The 17,244-nt window shown below is 42.5% G+C and overlaps 1 pseudogene; it reads left to right on the forward strand.

The window, feature by feature from the left end:
• LOC139702967 (guanine nucleotide-binding protein subunit alpha-12-like) overlaps positions 1–16,675 on the forward strand; it is a 75,699-nt pseudogene extending 59,024 nt beyond the window's left edge.
• Positions 16,676–17,244: the final 569 nt, after the last annotated feature.

A 17,244-nucleotide genomic window follows, 5' to 3' on the forward strand; every position in this document is an offset into this window, starting at 1 on the left:
CAGAACAGGCCAGACCTGCAACCGACAGACAGAACAGGCCCAGTGGCCTGAGGAAGGGTAGAGCCGCCACCCCCCCGCGCCTGCAAGGTAGGCGGACCTGCGACCCACCGGCAGAACAGCCCCAGAGGCCTGCAGAGGGGCAGTGCCGCTGCCTGCGCCTGCAAAGTAGGCAGAACTGCGACCACCAACAGAACAAGCCTAGCGGCCCGCAGAGGGACAGAGCCGCCGCCCGCGCCTGCAAGGTAGGCGGACCTGCTACCGACTGGCAAAGCAGGCCCAGCGGCCTGCCAGCGTGGTAGGCACATTGCCCCAATTGGAGTAGGGGCAGAGCCGCCCCCCGCGCCTGCGAGGGAGACTTTGCAACTACACAAGACCAATATAAATATATAGGGGGAAAATTCAATAGCACAACAGTTTCACCAAGTAGAAAGGAATGCAAACAGTATGAAGAGACAAGGAAAGAAAGGACCACAAGCATTGCAGGTCAACTCAACGTTAGAAGAGGTAATAGCTGTAGCAGATGGAATGTCAGATAAAGAATTCAGGATATACATGCTTCAGATGATCTGGAGTCTCAAGGAAGACATCAGACAGCAAAATCAGACAATGAAAGATCACTTCAACAATGAATTACATAAACAAATCCAAGAAGCAAAAGATCAACTATACAGGGAAATAGAGGTTATAAAAAACAAACAAACAGAAATCCTAGAAATGCAGGAAGCAATAAGCCAACTTAAAAACTCAATTGAGAATACTACCAGCAGAGTAGAACACTTAGAAGACAGAACATCAGACAATGAAGATAAAGTATTTCAACTTGAAAAGAACATAGACAGCTCAGCAAGACTGTTAAGAAACCATGAGCAGAACATCCAAGAAATACGGGATAACATCAAGAGACCAAATTTAAGAGTCAGTGGGATACAGGAAGGGACAGAGTTTCAAACCAAAGGAATGAGCAATCTATTCAATGAAATAATACGAGAAAACTTCCCAGACTTGAAGAATGAGACAGAACCCCAAATCCTAGAAGCCTACAGGACGCCGAATGTGCAAAATCGTAAGAGACCCACACCTAGACACATTATAATGAAGATGCCCAACATACAGAATAAGGAGAGAATTTTAAAAGCTACAAGAGAAAGGAAGCAGATCACATTTAGGGGTAAGCCAATCAGGATAACAGCTGATCTTTCAACACAGACTCTGAAAGCTAGAAGATCCTGGAATAACATATTTCAAACACTGAAAGAAAATGGGTTCCAACCAAGAATTGTGTTTCCAGCGAAATTAAGCTTCAGGATGGAAGATGAAATTAAAACCTTCCACGATAAACAAAAGTTAAAAGAATTTGCAGCTAGAAAACCATCTCTTCAAAACATCCTTGGCAAAACATTACAGGAAGAGGAAATGGAAAATAACAATGAAAACCAACAGTGGGAGGTAGGACACTAAAGGGGGGGAAAATAATCAAAGAGGAAAACAAACCATGTTTAGTAACATAAATAAACAAATATGGCTGGAAGAACAACCCATATCTCAATAATAACCCTAAATGTTAATGGCTTAAACTCACCAATCAAGAGACACAGGCTAGTAGAACGGATCACAAAACAAGACCCAACAATATGCTGCCTACAGGAGACGCATTTGATAAGAAAAGACATACATAGGCTGAAGGTGAAAGGTTGGGAAAAATCATATCACTCATATGGACTTCGGAAACAAGCAGGAGTATCCATACTCATATCAAATAAAATAGATTTCAAGCCAAAGTTAATCAAAAGGGATAAAGAGGGACACTACATACTGCTCAAGGGAACCATACACCAACAAGACATAACAATCATAAATATATATGCCCCAAACAATGGTGCAGCTATGTTCATCAAACAAACTCTTCTCAAGTTCAAGAGTCTAATAGACCACCATACAATAATCATGGGAGACTTCAACACACCTCTATCACCACTGGACAGATCTTCCAAACAAAAGTTGAATAAGGAAACTATAGAACTCAATAACACAATTAATAACCTAGACTTAATTGACATATATAGAATATACCACCCAACATCAAGCAGTTACACTTTTTTCTCAGCAGCACATGGATCCTTCTCAAAAATAGATCATATATTATGTCACAGGGAAACTCTTAGACAATATAAAGGAGTAGAGATAATACCATGCATCCTATCTGATCATAATGGAATGGAACTGAAAATCAACGATAAAAGAAGGAAGGAAAAAGAATACATCACTTGGAGAATGAACAATAGGTTACTGAATGATCAATGGGTTATAGAAGACATCAAGGAGGAAATTAAAAAATTCTTAGAGATTAATGAAAACACAGACACAACATATCGGAATCTATGGGACACATTGAAAGCAGTTCTAAGAGGAAAATTCATTGCTTGGAGTTCATTCCTTAAAAAAAGAAAAAACCAACAAATAAATGATCTCATACTTCATCTCAAAATCCTAGAAAAAGAAGAGCAAAACAACAGCAAAAGAAGAAGAAGGCAAGAAATAATTAAAATCAGAGCTGAAATTAATGAAATCGAAACAAAAGAAACAATTGAAAAAATTGACAAAACTAAAAGTTGGTTCTTTGAAAAAATAAACAAAATTGACAGACCCTTAGCCATGCTAGCGAAGAGAAGAAGAGAGAGAACTCAAATTACTAACATACGGGATGAAAGAGGCAATATCACAACAGACACTTCAGAAATACAGAAGATAATCAAAAATTATTTTGAATCCTTATACTCCAATAAATTAGAAGATAGTGAAGGCATAGATAAATTTCTTAAGACATATGATCTGCCCAGATTGAGTCAGGAGGATATAGACAACCTAAACAGACCAATATCAATTGAGGAAATAGAAGAAACCATCAAAAGACTACCAACTAAGAAAAGCCCAGGACCGGATGGGTATACAGCAGAGTTTTACAAAACCTTTAAAGAGGAACTAATACCAATACTTTTCAAGCTACTTCGGGAAATAGAAAAAGAGGGAGAACTTCCAAATTCATTCTACGAGGCCAACATCACCCTGATACCTAAACCAGACAAAGACACTTCAAAGAAAGAAAACTACAGACCAATATCTCTAATGAACCTAGATGCAAAAATCCTCAATAAAATTCTGGCCACTCGGATACAAAAACATATCAAAAAAATTGTGCACCATGATCAAGTAGGATTCATCCCTGGGATGCAAGGCTGGTTCAATATACGGAAATCAATAAATGTTATTCACCACATCAATAGACTTAAAAATAAGAACCATATGATCATCTCGATAGATGCGGAAAAAGCATTCGACAAAGTACAGCATCCCTTTATGTTCAAAACTCTAGAAAAACTAGGGATAACAGGAACATACCTCAATATTGTAAAAGCAATCTATGCTAAGCCTCAGGCTAGCATCATTCTGAATGGAGAAAAATTGAAGGCATTCCCTCTAAAATCTGGAACAAGACAGGGATGCCCTCTCTCACCACTTCTGTTCAACATAGTTCTCGAAACACTGGCCAGAGCAATTAGACAGACGAAAGAAATTAAAGGCATCAAAATAGGAAAAGAAGAACTTAAATTATCACTATTTCCAGATGACATGATTCTATACCTAGCAGACCCAAAAGGGTCTACAAAGAAACTATTAGAGCTAATAAATGAATTCAGCAAAGTGGCAGGATATAAAATCAACATGCATAAATCAACGGCATTCCTGTATATCAGCGACAAATCCTCTGAAATGGAAATGAGGACAACCACTCCATTCACAATATCTTCAAAAAAAATAAAATACTTGGGAATCAACCTAACAAAAGAGGTGAAAGACTTATACAACGAAAACTACAGAACCCTAAAGAGAGAAATAGAAGAAGATCTTAGAAGATGGAAAAATATACCCTGTTCATGGATAGGCAGAACTAACATCATCAAAATGGCGATATTACCAAAAGTTCTCTATAGGTTTAATGCAATGCCAATCAAAATCCCAACGGCATTTCTTGTAGAAATAGAGAAAGCAATCATGAAATTCATATGGAAAAATAAAAGACCCAGAATAGCAAAAACAATGCTAAGCAGGAAGTGTGAATCAGGCGGTATAGCGATACCAGACTTCAAACTATACTACAGAGCAATAGTAACAAAAACAGCATGGTACTGGTACCAAAACAGGCGGGTGGACCAATGGTACAGAATAGAGGACACAGAAACCAATCCACAAAACTACAACTACCTTATATTCGATAAAGGGGCTAAAAGCATGCAATGGAGGAAGGGTAGCATCTTCAACAAATGGTGCTGGGAAAACTGGAAATCCATATGCAACAAAATGAAACTGAATCCCTTTCTCTCGCCATGCACAAAAGTTAATTCAAAATGGATCAAGGAGCTTGATATCAAATCAGAGACACGCTGTCTGATAGAAGAAAAAGTTGGCTACGATCTACATACTGTGGGGTCGGGCTCCAAATTCCTCAATAGGACACCCATAGCACAAAAGTTAATAACTAGAATCAACAAATGGGACTTACTCAAACTAAAAAGTTTTTTCTCAGCAAAAGATACAATAAGAGAGGTAAATAGAGAGCCTACATCCTGGGAACAAATCTTTACTCCTCACACTTCAGATAGAGCCCTAATATCCAGAGTATACAAAGAGCTCAAAAAATTAGACAATAAGAGAACAAACAACCCAATCAACAAATGGGCCAAGGACCTGAACAGACACTTCTCAGAGGAGGACATACAGTCAATCAACAAGTACATGAAAAAATGCTCACCATCTCTAGCAGTCAGAGAAATGCAAATCAAAACCACCCTAAGATACCATCTCACTCCAGTTAGATTGGCAGCCATTATGAAGTCAAACAACAACAAGTGCTGGCGAGGATGTGGGGAAAAGGGTACACTTGTACATTGCTGGTGGGACTGCAAATTGGTGCAGCCAATTTGGAAAGCAGTATGGAGATTTCTTGGAAAGCTGGGAATGGAGCCACCATTTGACCCAGCTATTCCCCTTCTCGGTCTATTCCCTAAAGACCTAAAAAGAGCATGCTACAGGGACACTGCTACATCGATGTTCATAGCAGCACAATTCACAATAGCTAGACTGTGGAACCAACCTAGATGCCCTTCAATGGATGAATGGATAAAAAAAATGTGGCATTTATACACAATGGAGTATTACTCTGCATTAAAAAATGACAAAATCATAGAATTTACAGGGAAATGGATGGCATTAGAGCAGATTATGCTAAGTGAAGCTAGCCAATCCCTAAAAAACAAATGTCAAATGTCTTCTTTGATATAAGGAGAGTAGCTAAGAACAGAGTAGGGTCGAAGAGCATGAGAAGAAGATTAACATTAAACAGGGATGAGAGGTGGGAGGGAAAGGGAGAGAGAAGGGAAAATGCATGGAAATGGAAGGAGACCCTCAGAGGTATACAAAAGTACATACAAGAGGAAGTGAGGGGAAGGGGAAAAATAATACAAGGGGGACAAACGAATGTCAGTAAAGGGGGCAGAGAGAGAAGAGGGGAGGGGAGGGGAGGGGAGGGGAGGGGAGGGGAGGGGAGGGGAGGGGGGATAGTAGAGGATAGGAAAGACAGCAGAATACAACAGACACTAGTATGGCAATATGTAAATCAATGGATGTGTAACTGATGTGATTCTGCAATCTGTATATGGGGTAAAAATGGGAGCTCATAACCCACTTGAATCAAATTGTGAAATATGATATATCAAGAACTATGTAATGTTTTGAACAGCCAACAATAAAAAAAAAAAAGAAAACTACAGAACCCTAAAGAGAGAAATAGAAGAAGATCTTAGAAGATGGAAAAATATACCCTGTTCATGGATAGGCAGAACTAACATCATCAAAATGGCGATATTACCAAAAGTTCTCTATAGGTTTAATGCAATGCCAATCAAAATCCCAATGGCATTGCTTGTAGAAATAGATAAAGCAATCATGAAATTGATATGAAAAATAAAAGACCCAGAATAGCAAAAGCAATTCTAAGCAGGAAGTGTGAATCAGGCGGTATAGCGATACCAGATTTCAAACTATATTACAGAACAATAGTAACAAAAACAAAAATAGTAACAAAAACAGCAATAGTAACAAAAAAAAAATAGTAACAAAAACAGCATACTGGTACCAAAACAGGCGGGTGGCCAATGGTACAGAATAGAGGACACAGAGACTAATCCACAAAGTTACAACTATCTTATATTTGATAAAGGGGCTAAAAGCATGCAATGGAGGAAGGATAGCATCTTCAACAAATGGTGTTGGAAAACTGGAAATCCATATGCAACAAAATGAAACTGAATCCCCTCCTCTCACCATGCACAAAAGTTAACTCAAAATGGATCAAGGACCTTGATATCAAATCAGAGACTCTGCGTCTGATAGAAGAAAAAGTTGGCTCCGATCTACAGATTGTGGGGTCAGGCTCCAAATTCCTTAATAGGACACCCATAGCACAAGACTTAATAGCAAGAATCAACAAATGGGACTTACTTAAACTAAAGAGTTTTTTCACAGCAAGAGAAACAATAAGAGAGGTAAATAGGGAGCCTACATCATGGGAACAAATTTTTACTCCTCACACTTCAGATAGAGCCCTAATATCCAGAGTGTACAAAGAACTAAAAAAATTAGACAATAAGATAACAAATAACCCAATCAACAAATGGGCCAAGGACCTCAACAGACACTTCTCAGAGGAGGACATACAATCAATCAACAAGTACATGAAAAAATGCTCACCATCTCTAGCAGTCAGAGAAATGCAAATCAAAACCACCCTAAGATACCATCTCACTCTAGTAAGATTGGCAGCCATTATGAAGTCAAACAACAACAAGTGCTGGAGAGGATGTGGGGAAAAGGGTACACTTGTACATTGCTGGTGGGACTGCAAATTGGTTCGGCCAATTTGGAAAGCAGTATGGAGATTCCTGGGAAAGCTGGGAATGGAACCACCATTTGACCCAGCTATTGCCCTTCTCGGACTATTCCCTGAAGACCTTAAAAGAGCGTACTACAGGGATACTGCCACATCGATGTTCACAGCAGCACAACTCACAATAGCTAGACTGTGGAACCAACCCAGATGCCCTTCAATGGATGAATGGATTAAAAAAAATGTGGCATCTATACACCATGGAGTATTACGCAGCACTAAAAAATGACAAAATCATGGAATTCGCAGGGAAATGGATGGCACTAGAGCAGATTATGCTTAGTGAAGCTAGCCAATCCCTAAAAAACAAATTCCAAATGTCTTCTTTGATATAATGAGAGCAACTAAGAATAGAGCAGGGAGGAAGAGCAAGAAGAAAAGATTAACATTAAACAGAGACATGAGGTGGGAGGGAAAGGGAGAGAAAAGGGAAATTGCATGGAAATGGAGGGAGACCCTCATTGTTATACAAAATTACATATAAGAGGTTGTGAGGGGAATGGGAAAATAAACAAGGAGAGAAATGAATTACAGTAGATGGGGTAGAGAGAGAAGATGGGAGGGGAGGGGAGGGGGGATAGTAGAGGATAGGAAAGGTAGCAGAATACAACAGTTATTAATATGGCATTATGTAAAAATGTGGATGTGTAACCGATGTGATTCTGCAATCTGTATTTGGGGTAAAAATGGGAGTTCATAACTCACTTGAAGCTAATGTATGAAATATGATATGTCAAGAGCTTTGTAAGGTTTTGAACAACCAATAAAAAAATGAAATAAAAAAAAGGAGGCCCTAAGCAACTCAGCAAGACCCTGTCTCCAAATAAAATATAATAAAGGAGTGGGGATATGGCTAGTGGTTGAACACCCCTAGGTTCAGTCCCTGGTACCAAGAGAGAAAAGAAATTGAAATCACTATAGAAGGAAATAAAGAGGAAGATTTTTGTGGGAAGGTGAAGTATGATGATGGGTTGACAGGGCAGGACTGTGCTGGGCCTCAAGTCCTTCATTTGTGGGAACACTCTGAAACACCCTGCTGTCCTGCTTGGTGCAGCCACCCACTGAGCCTTAGAGTCCATAAGAATAAGAATCATCCAAGAGGCTGGGCATGGTGGTGCATGCCTGCAGTCCTAGCAGCTAGAGAGGCTGAGGCAAGAGGATTGCAAGTTCAAAGCCAGCCTCAGCAACAGCAAGGTGCAAAGCAATTCAGTGAGACCCTGTCTTTAAATAAAATACAAAAAAGGGGGGGCTCAGTAGTTGAGCCCTTTCAATGCCCAGTACCCCACCCCCAGAAAAAGAGTCATCCTAGGAAGCTCCGTCTACCTCTTCCCCAGGAGGTTCTCTACACCTTGCTAACTCTGCTTCTCTCACTTTCCCTTGCCCTGATGGGAGCCAAGGTCTCTGGAACTGAAGAGAAATACATGTTCTATGACCCATAGAACCAGGGAAAGCCTTGAGAAAAAGAGAATGAGTGCAAACAGTGGACTTTGCTACGGTGGACTTTTCTCAGGGTCGAGATTTCCTGTCCCAGATGAATCATGTTCAAAAAGAGGGTGAAATATATGTAATATCAGTCTTTAACAGTTAGATCCCCTGAGAGAAAGGCCAGTTGAGCTCACTGTCCAGATGGGGAATTTCAAAACACAGAGGGGACATGGGGGAGCCAGCAGTTTCTTTGAGTGGAAAGGACAGAGTTGGGTGTCTAAGGAGACATAGCTGGAGGTCATGGTGCAGAGAACCTGAGAGAGATGAGACATGCAGAGGCTCCCAGTTGGGTCTGAACGTGGTGAGCGCACAGTGGGAGGTGAGAGCAAGGTCCAAGCAAATTCTGGCTTTACCCCTCTTCCCTTGCTTCCTAGACATCCAAATATGGCTTTTGTTCACTACCTGAGGCAGAAAAGCACACAGAGAGGTGTCCCCTGGAGGTTGGATATGTGGTTTTTCTGTCACCATTGTCACTTTTACTCTCTCAGCAAGGGTTTAGACTCAGGCCATGTTCAACTTTAGCCAGGGCTGGCCACAATGTTCCTGGCCACCCAACCACTTCCAGGTAGCAGTGCTGGGCATGGTTTCATTTTTGCTGAATGAATTGAATGCCACAGATGAGCTGGGGACACTGAGAAAACGGGAAGGGTTATGTGGCACTCTTTGGGATGAATCAGTACTTACTACTGGGTAGGATAGATTTAGATGGCAGGGCACAGTGTCAGTCTACCCGGCCTGATGATGGATGTGGTTATCTGCAAAAGTATGACTGTTTATTTCAAGGCTTGGTTAATGTTTTAGATCATGGGAAATCAGGGGTCAGGGGAATTCAAGGACAGACATGATTGCATGTATAAAACATGGGCTAGCATATAGGGGGAAATCCCACAGTCTCCACCCACATATGCTCCACCTCTCTGTGTGCTCTAGCAGTCTGTATTTCCCAGCTGTAGAGTCAACATCACCTTTATTAACTTTTTAGTGCTGTGTATTTCTAATATAAGATGTGCAGAAAGCCCTCTTCTGCCTCTGGTGCAGCCACCATCAGCCTGTGTTCCTCAGGGACCCAATGACAAGCTGCCTGAACATCCACTGAGGACATGCCATGTGCCCAAGGACAACACCTTTCTCGTTTGAACTCCTGAGATGTCTGAGATGTTTCCATGGCATAACTTAGTGTTTTGGTCAGTTTTCCATGACAAAAAAAAAAAAACCTGGATAACCCTCTTAAAAGGAGCAAAGGTTCACTTTGGCTCTTGATCTCAGAGCCAAAGCCATGACTGAAACAGTCATGGTTCAGTCCATGGTTGCTTATCCTGTTGCTTAGGGCCTGTGGGTGCCCAGAATCTTATGGTTGGAGCATGAAGCATAGCAGGTCTATTGACCTCATGGCAGTCAAGAAGGAAAGAGAGAAACAGGAAGGGGCCCGTGTTCCAATACCTCCTCAAGGGCACACCCTCATTGACTTGACTACCTCTTAATTTACCCCCGCCTTCTAAAAATTCCACTACCTCCCAATAGCAAGACAAAGCCTCCAGTGCATGGGCCTTAGGGGACACCGCAGATCCAAACCACTGTCCCTAGTGCATCCTGATTTTAAATCATTAATGGAACTCAATGAAAAATTTTGGGGTTTGGAATTGCTATATTTTTCAAGTGTTACCTGCCAATCAGCCCAAACTATCTTACAAGATTGAGTAGAAGACATCTGTTCTTATGTGCAAATACATGCAAAGCAGTATTTTATGATGCTAATGGAAAAAAATAGTTATGTTAGAGATGGTTCTGTTTTCACCTTGTGTTCTTAGTGGGGTGAGCTGCTGCGACTTCATGTTTGTAACTGCATGTGTGCTGTCTCTCTTGTCCAGGCTATTTCCTAGGTGTGGAAATACTTTTAAGTCTACTCAGTGACATGTCATTTTTCTTGATTTCTTCTTTACAAAGCATATAAATGGAGTGGTGGTCTTACATCTGCTACTGCTCTTTGGAAAGTGGAAAGGGTGCTATATACTAGGAAAAGTAGGTGACTACATGGAAATAAGAACATTCTGCAGAGATAATAAATTCTAAACAATATAATTCCCCATCATTTGATTTTTACTTAAACCTAAGAAAAATTTGTCCTTTTTCACATGAGGCAAGTACAATCAAATTTAGAATCCAGGCTTAGGAGACTGTATAACAGAAGTGCATAAACTTGGATCTATTTCACAAATCTATGTGAATTAAGTAGGATAAATATTAGTTTTGTTCAAGAGATACAAATTATAGCATTATGATCTTCTCAGTGGGTTCTTTTGGAGCAAATTTGGCAAAATGTATGAAAAGTTATCTGAAATATAAATACTAAAAGCAAAATGTAGAGGCAAGAATGGAAACAATCTGACAATTGTAGGTAAGAGAAACAAATAAAACTAAATGCTATGAAATACCAAAAAAAAAGTAAGTGCCAGTCCATTCATATCTTAACAACAGAATGTGCAGGGTGTACAGTATATTACAAGATAGAGTTCAAGCCTGCGAACTCTGTCTTGTAATATACTTGTTTGGAAAATGGATTATATGTTAGAAAAATGAAAAGTTAATAAAAGTTAAAGTAAAAACAATCATGAATTGATTTGGTATCTCACAGAACTTGTTTGATTTTAACAGAGGATAATTCTTGGAATTTAAAGGCTTGCTCTTTACCGTGTCATTCTTTAGATTTTAGATTTTTTCCAAGGTTGTTTTTGCTTTAATCCTATGGCATTTTTATTTTACTTGGATTAGTGTTTTATCCTTGAATTTTCCCAAAAGGAGAAAGTTGATATTTTACATCATATTTGAGCACACAGGCCTCTACTAATACTTGACAATTTTACTGTATTTGTAAAATAAATCTATGTCTCAATGTTGGTTTTTTCAAAGGATCTCACATATCAGAATTTTTTGCTTCTGGGACTGAGGGGTATAGCTGAGTGGTAGAGCCCGTGCTTAACATGAGCAAGGCCTTGGCTTCTATCCTTAGCACCAAATGAAAAAGATTAGTTCATTTCCCCAGAGTGAGGACTAAGAGTCAAAGAGCCCGGGCCATGCAGACCCAGGTTTTGTTTTAGAAAGTACCTCTTATGCTGTCTGAGCCTCAGTTTCCTCATTTGTACAATGAGTAATGATTAACCCACAGTTTGTGAGTCTTAAAGAATAACAGACATACAGGGTTTAGGATGGTGTTTAGAACAAAACCGTCTCCTGTAAGTGTGGAGCTTGTTTTCTTGGATGCTAGAACCTAGGGAACTGCATCCTGTTTGCCTGGGACAGTCCTGTGGTGTGCCTGTTGCCCTAGCCTGATTATTAACAGTGCCCCCTTTTGCTCTCAAAGTCTCTCCATTTGGGCAGTGATTATGTGTTCACCTCAGTTAGAGCCCAGAAGTAGCTTTAACCCCTATTGAAGCTGAGAAACAAATCAGGCTTTTTGTTGTGAGTCAGGCTTCAGATTGTCAGCTGCTCTCCACTGTGGGTATTGGTTACCAAGCACAAGTGGGAGGAATCCAAAATGGGTGTGGGTGTGCACAGATGTGTGTCCCCATAGCTGTATTTGTGTGGAAGTGAAGCTCTTCTCTGAAGAGGCAAGTGAGCAATTAGTTATTTTCTGTATTTCTGGGACCACTTGTAACTCTGAACCACAGAAGTTGATGTCTCAGCTGCTGTACATCCACCCAGTGCTCTTTGTGCCAGAAATGGTCTGGGCTTCTCTCCCAGCCACCTGTGTAGCAGATGGTATCCAGTGTGGCAAGACAGTTTTAAATGGCACAATGGCAGCCATTATTGTCAGGTGAGGTCTTTCCATCTTCTATTTTAGTTTCTTCTTATCACAATGCATTTGAGAGGCAGTTGAACAAGCCTTTCTGAAGAACATGACAGGAAACCCAGTGTCCGTCAGCTTCCTCACAGTGTTAGAATTAGACTGAGAGACTCATGCATGAAAACTTAGAGACACTGGTTTGTACATTAGAAATAATTGTATTCACCTATTCATTTGTTGATGTTTTATTTCTTACTGGTTCTCATTTTTCTGCATTCTCTTTCTTCTAAGAAGGAAGAATACAGCTAAGCACAGGCCTACGCTGCCAGCAGCTCAAAACAGTGAGTCAGGAGGATCACAAGTTCAAAGCAAGCCTCAGCAACTATCAAGGCTCTCAGCAATTTAGCAAGACCCTGTCTCAAAATATAAAAATAATAATAATAATAATAAAAGGGCGAAGGATGTGCTCAGTGGACAAACATCCCTGGGGTCAATCCCTGTTATGAGAAGAAAAAAAAAAGGAAGAATACAGACAACCAAACCAAAGGCAAAAACAAAGTTTTCTAAGACAAGAAAATTAAATATACTGCAGACTAAATTTAAATAGCATTGCAAAACCTAAATGAAGTCATAGTAAGGTTTTGGAATGTTATGTTCTAGAAGTGAGAAACAAAGAAGATATCTATTGTATAGAAACAAAAAGAAAAAGATAGTCTGCCTCACCCTGCAGAGCTGAACCCAAGAAACCTGTGAGGGGAAGTGGATTAAGAAAAACACACACACAGGTGTTGAGCTAAAGCTGGGATCTGTTGCACTGTGATGGAGAAACGCAACTGAAGAGCTGGCCCAGCAAGTTTATTTACATAGGATCTCATAATCAAGAAGTTAAGGACTATGGAGGCATTGTGTTCTTTGTGCACTAGAAGATTACAGGGCTAGAAACATTCTTGTAGGTGTTCCACTTTGCAATGCTTGGAGCTTCCTGCAGCACTTCAGGTGGCCCATTGTCCGAGTTACTGTTAAGCCACCAGCTCAGAAGTAGCCGCGCTAGTGAAACATTGTGGTTGTCTTGTCAGGCTTAGAATTCTTCTAGCCTCAGAAGCTCTGTGCCTGATTACCAAGGTTGAGATTGATAAGACTCTTGCACAGAGCCTCTTTGGGAAGGGCGTCACCATAGCAACAGAGCATCCTGTACCTTGCACAGAAACATTCCTAGGCAGCAGGTGCACCACAGCCATGAAGCAACCAGGGATCCAGTCTCAGTCACCATACTCTTTGGAGTACAGTGACTTCTGGAGAAGAAACTAGATGAGATCTTCCCATGGGACTTGGCAATAGAGCTTCTGATCATTCCTCCTCAGATTGAATGAGCCTCCATTCATTTTGAAATGAGGCATTCAGTCCTTTTTAACTTTGTTTCAAAGTGAATGTATAACTCTGCAAATTTGTTTCTAGTTTTTGGTTAAACTTCTTGCAAAGTTAGGGTAACTTTTGCCTTCACCCTTTCCTTTTGCCATATTTTGGTTCTTATTTTCTCCTGAATGTCTCCTTGTCCTGTATTTTACAGAACTACTTCCTTAGTAAGCAGGACACCAGGAAGGCCACCAAGGAGATTGTGGAACATGACTTCATTGTTCTTAAAAACCTTCTTAAGATGCTGGATGTGGGTGGCCAGCGGTCTCAACACCGAAGTGATTCCAGTGTTTAATGAGAACATGTCAATCCTGTTCATGATGTCCTCTAGCTAATACAACAAGGTTCTCACAGAGGACAGGCACACCAACTGGCTGATGGAGTCGATGAACATCTTTGAGACTATCATCAACTGCTCTTCTTCAACATCTCCATATTTTTTTTTCCTCAAGAAGGGGGACTTTCTGGTGGAGAGTGTGAAGATGGTCAGCATCAGGAAGCACTTCCTGGATTTCAAGGGCAACTTTACCAACTGAGGACGTCCAGCAGCACTTGGTCCAGTGTTTTGTCAGAAAGAGACAAGACCACAGCAAGCTGCTGATCCACCACTTCACTTCTGCCATAGACACCGAGAACATCCGCTTCGTGTTCCATGCTGTGAAAGACACGATCCTGCAGGAGAACCTGAAGGACATCATGCTGCAGTGAGAGGAAGCCCCCTCGTGCCTTTGTGAGGCAGCCTGTGTGGCTGTTGGCACTTGTGGCCTGTGTGGTCCTGCAGGACTTCTCAGATCCACGCCGTCGAATTCCTGGCTCAAGAACGCTGGGCTCCAGCCCAGCCACGAGCTCTAGGCAAGAGGACGTGGGAACTCCATGTTAGCTACTGATTTGGGGACTAATGAAACTACTGAAAATCCCAGTGCTCACATTGGTGTTAATCTGCAATACCTAATAACACAGCCTTCTTTTTACAGGAACTGCATTCCTTTCCTGACACAATTTAATCGAGGATGGTGTGTGCGCACACATTCTCTCTTTAATGACTAAAACACAAAAACCAGCTGGCCTTGCACATGGCTTTTCTCTCTAACCTCTGAGTCTTCACTGAGACTAACCCAAAAGCTTCGCCTAGTGGTAGCTTGTAGAGATGCATGCCAGTGCTGCTGGGCACAGTGCCTGCTGGCCCTCCATCTCTGGCACAGGGCCTGAGTGCCACCTCCCAAGTGAACTCACTGCCTTTAAAACTTGTGCCAATGTCCTAAGCGCCCCCAGTCCAGGTATATTAGGTTGAGCCGAGGATCTGTGTCAGGGTCCCCACTCCCTTCCATGGAGGACGAGGTTGAGAGCCATGGACCTGCCTTAATGCCCCAGCAGCAGTGTGGATTCGGGGCAGCCCTGGGCCCCCGTGGTGCCCTGTCCACATGCACACAGTGGTGCTTTGTACTCCTTACCCTTCCCTCCCCACCTAATGGCAAGGACATAAACCATATCTTACTTACAAGGCGTCTTCTGACCCAAAAGTTGCCAGCATGTGGAGTTTCCTCCTTTAGAAAATAGTGGGGATCTTCATCTCTCTCTTCTAGGCTTCTGGAAGCTAGCAAGGGTGCTAGTGCAGCCTTAGATCCTGCCACAGTGCTACAGAGTTCTGTCAATGAGCCCTCTTGAAGCCTGCCTTCCCTGGAGAAATCCAGGCTTCTACAGATGGCCTGCCCACCAGCACCTTTGGGCAGTGGCCCTTGTTCTCAGTGCTCCTTTCTGCCTCATTCTTGCCAGACAACGTGCTTCTATTGCTGTACAGAGCCGTGAGTGTTCTCAGATTGTGTTCCTGGTTGGTGCAGGTGGCTGTGGGATGTACTTGGCTCAGCTGACAAAGCCAAGGCTGCCCAGATTCAAACATCATATACATGGATTCCTACTGTCCTGGGAGATTCAGATGCAAAGCCAGGGTTGAGGGCCATAAAAGTACACAGACGTGAGGTTCCTTCCAGGCTTGTGGAACTGTGATTAGCACAGTGAGGACTGCTACCTACCCAGCCTTCCCCTGGCTGTGGCCAGCAGCCTGCCTCTGGAGGAAGGTGGGTTTTCTTTCACTGGGTGTGACCATAGGAAACCCTTGCAAATGAGCAGTTCTCTGTGTGTCTCAGCCCTGCAGATTTTTGGTGCCATTCTCTCTAAGGAACCTCAGGTGTGGTTAGCAACTCAGATGTCAAAAATTGAAGTGACCTGTACCTCAGTGTCAGACTAGTACACTGTCTGTTCTGATCACTCCATCTGTCAGGCTGATAAAAGTTTTTCCAGGTTCACCTGCATGTTGGCAGCCAGAAACTCATCAACCCCTGGGGGTGGGTGAAGGGTGCTGAACTTGGGTGGGCGGGGGAAGGCCTGTTCACCTATACACACCATCACATGGGGAGTTCACCTGCAGGGTTCAACAAGCCTAGTTAGGAGAAACTTAAAGATAGATTTTCATGGAGTCTTGAATCTCTAGAACCTTGGAGAATTACCTTTGGACCTTATGCAAATTGATTTAAAGCATTCTAAACATCCTTCTTAACTCCATTAGAACTAAGTGAAACCAGTTGGCCTGTTACTGGCTGTGGCCTCAGGTGATCAGGAAGTTCAGTGTTGATATGCCCAGACCCCATTCAGAACCACTTAGTCCTGAGCCCACTTTCTAGTGCTCGGCTTGTCACCCATGGAGAGCAGCTGTGCATGCTGGAAGCTTGAGGCCCCAGGTGTGGGATGAGGTGGGGGTGGCATGTAGCTTTGGCACCTAAGCATTCATGACAAAACAGCAGGGAGCTGTCAGGAGTCTTAAGCACGGAGAGCCTTGATGCTCTGCCTTGGGCTCCTCCCTGGGAAGCACCGATGTGCACCAGAACTGCCCAGACGGGGCCACTGCGACAGGTAAAAAGTGTATTTCCTACCTTGGTGGTTAGTTAGCAGGTTCTGTAGATGTCATTTTGATAAATCTTATTAAAAGTTTCCTTAAACGACATGTGTCTTCCTGGTGTGTCACCTCCCATCCAACAGCCAGTTGCCACCCCACAGGCTACTACCGTACAGCGTGCCCCTGAATGTGACCATCCACTAACTGTGTCAGAGCAGAACAGTGACCTGGGTGGATCTTGAGTGCAGGTATAGCTGGGTTCACAGGCTTTGGGGTAAATCGCCACCTTCGGTCTGACACCGCTCCTAAAGCAGAGGTGTCCGTGGGCCTCACCGTGGACAGAATGCATGTGTCATGTGCACACATGGGCAAGTGAGGTAAGTGGGTGCCCCATGCCTGGCTCTGACCCAGCCCCTCTCCTGTGTTTCCTTCGCTCTGCCGCCTTCCCCCCCAGGTGCTGAACACTGGCTCTTCCTCATGCCCTGGAGCAGTCTCACATCCTACCCGGTGTTTATTCAGCGACAGTCAGCCATTTTTCAACTTAATAGCCCTCAGAAGCACAGGCCTGTAGGTGTGGGCGAAGTATGAGAAGTCAGCAGGACGGTTGGGCCGGCAGGGCCGAGGGGAAAATGCTATTGGTGACGAGAGCGCAAGCATATGAGGTCCCCCACCAAA

The sequence above is a fragment of the Marmota flaviventris genome, chromosome 19, assembly GCF_047511675.1.
Source record: "Marmota flaviventris isolate mMarFla1 chromosome 19, mMarFla1.hap1, whole genome shotgun sequence".
NCBI lineage: Eukaryota > Metazoa > Chordata > Mammalia > Rodentia > Sciuridae > Marmota > Marmota flaviventris.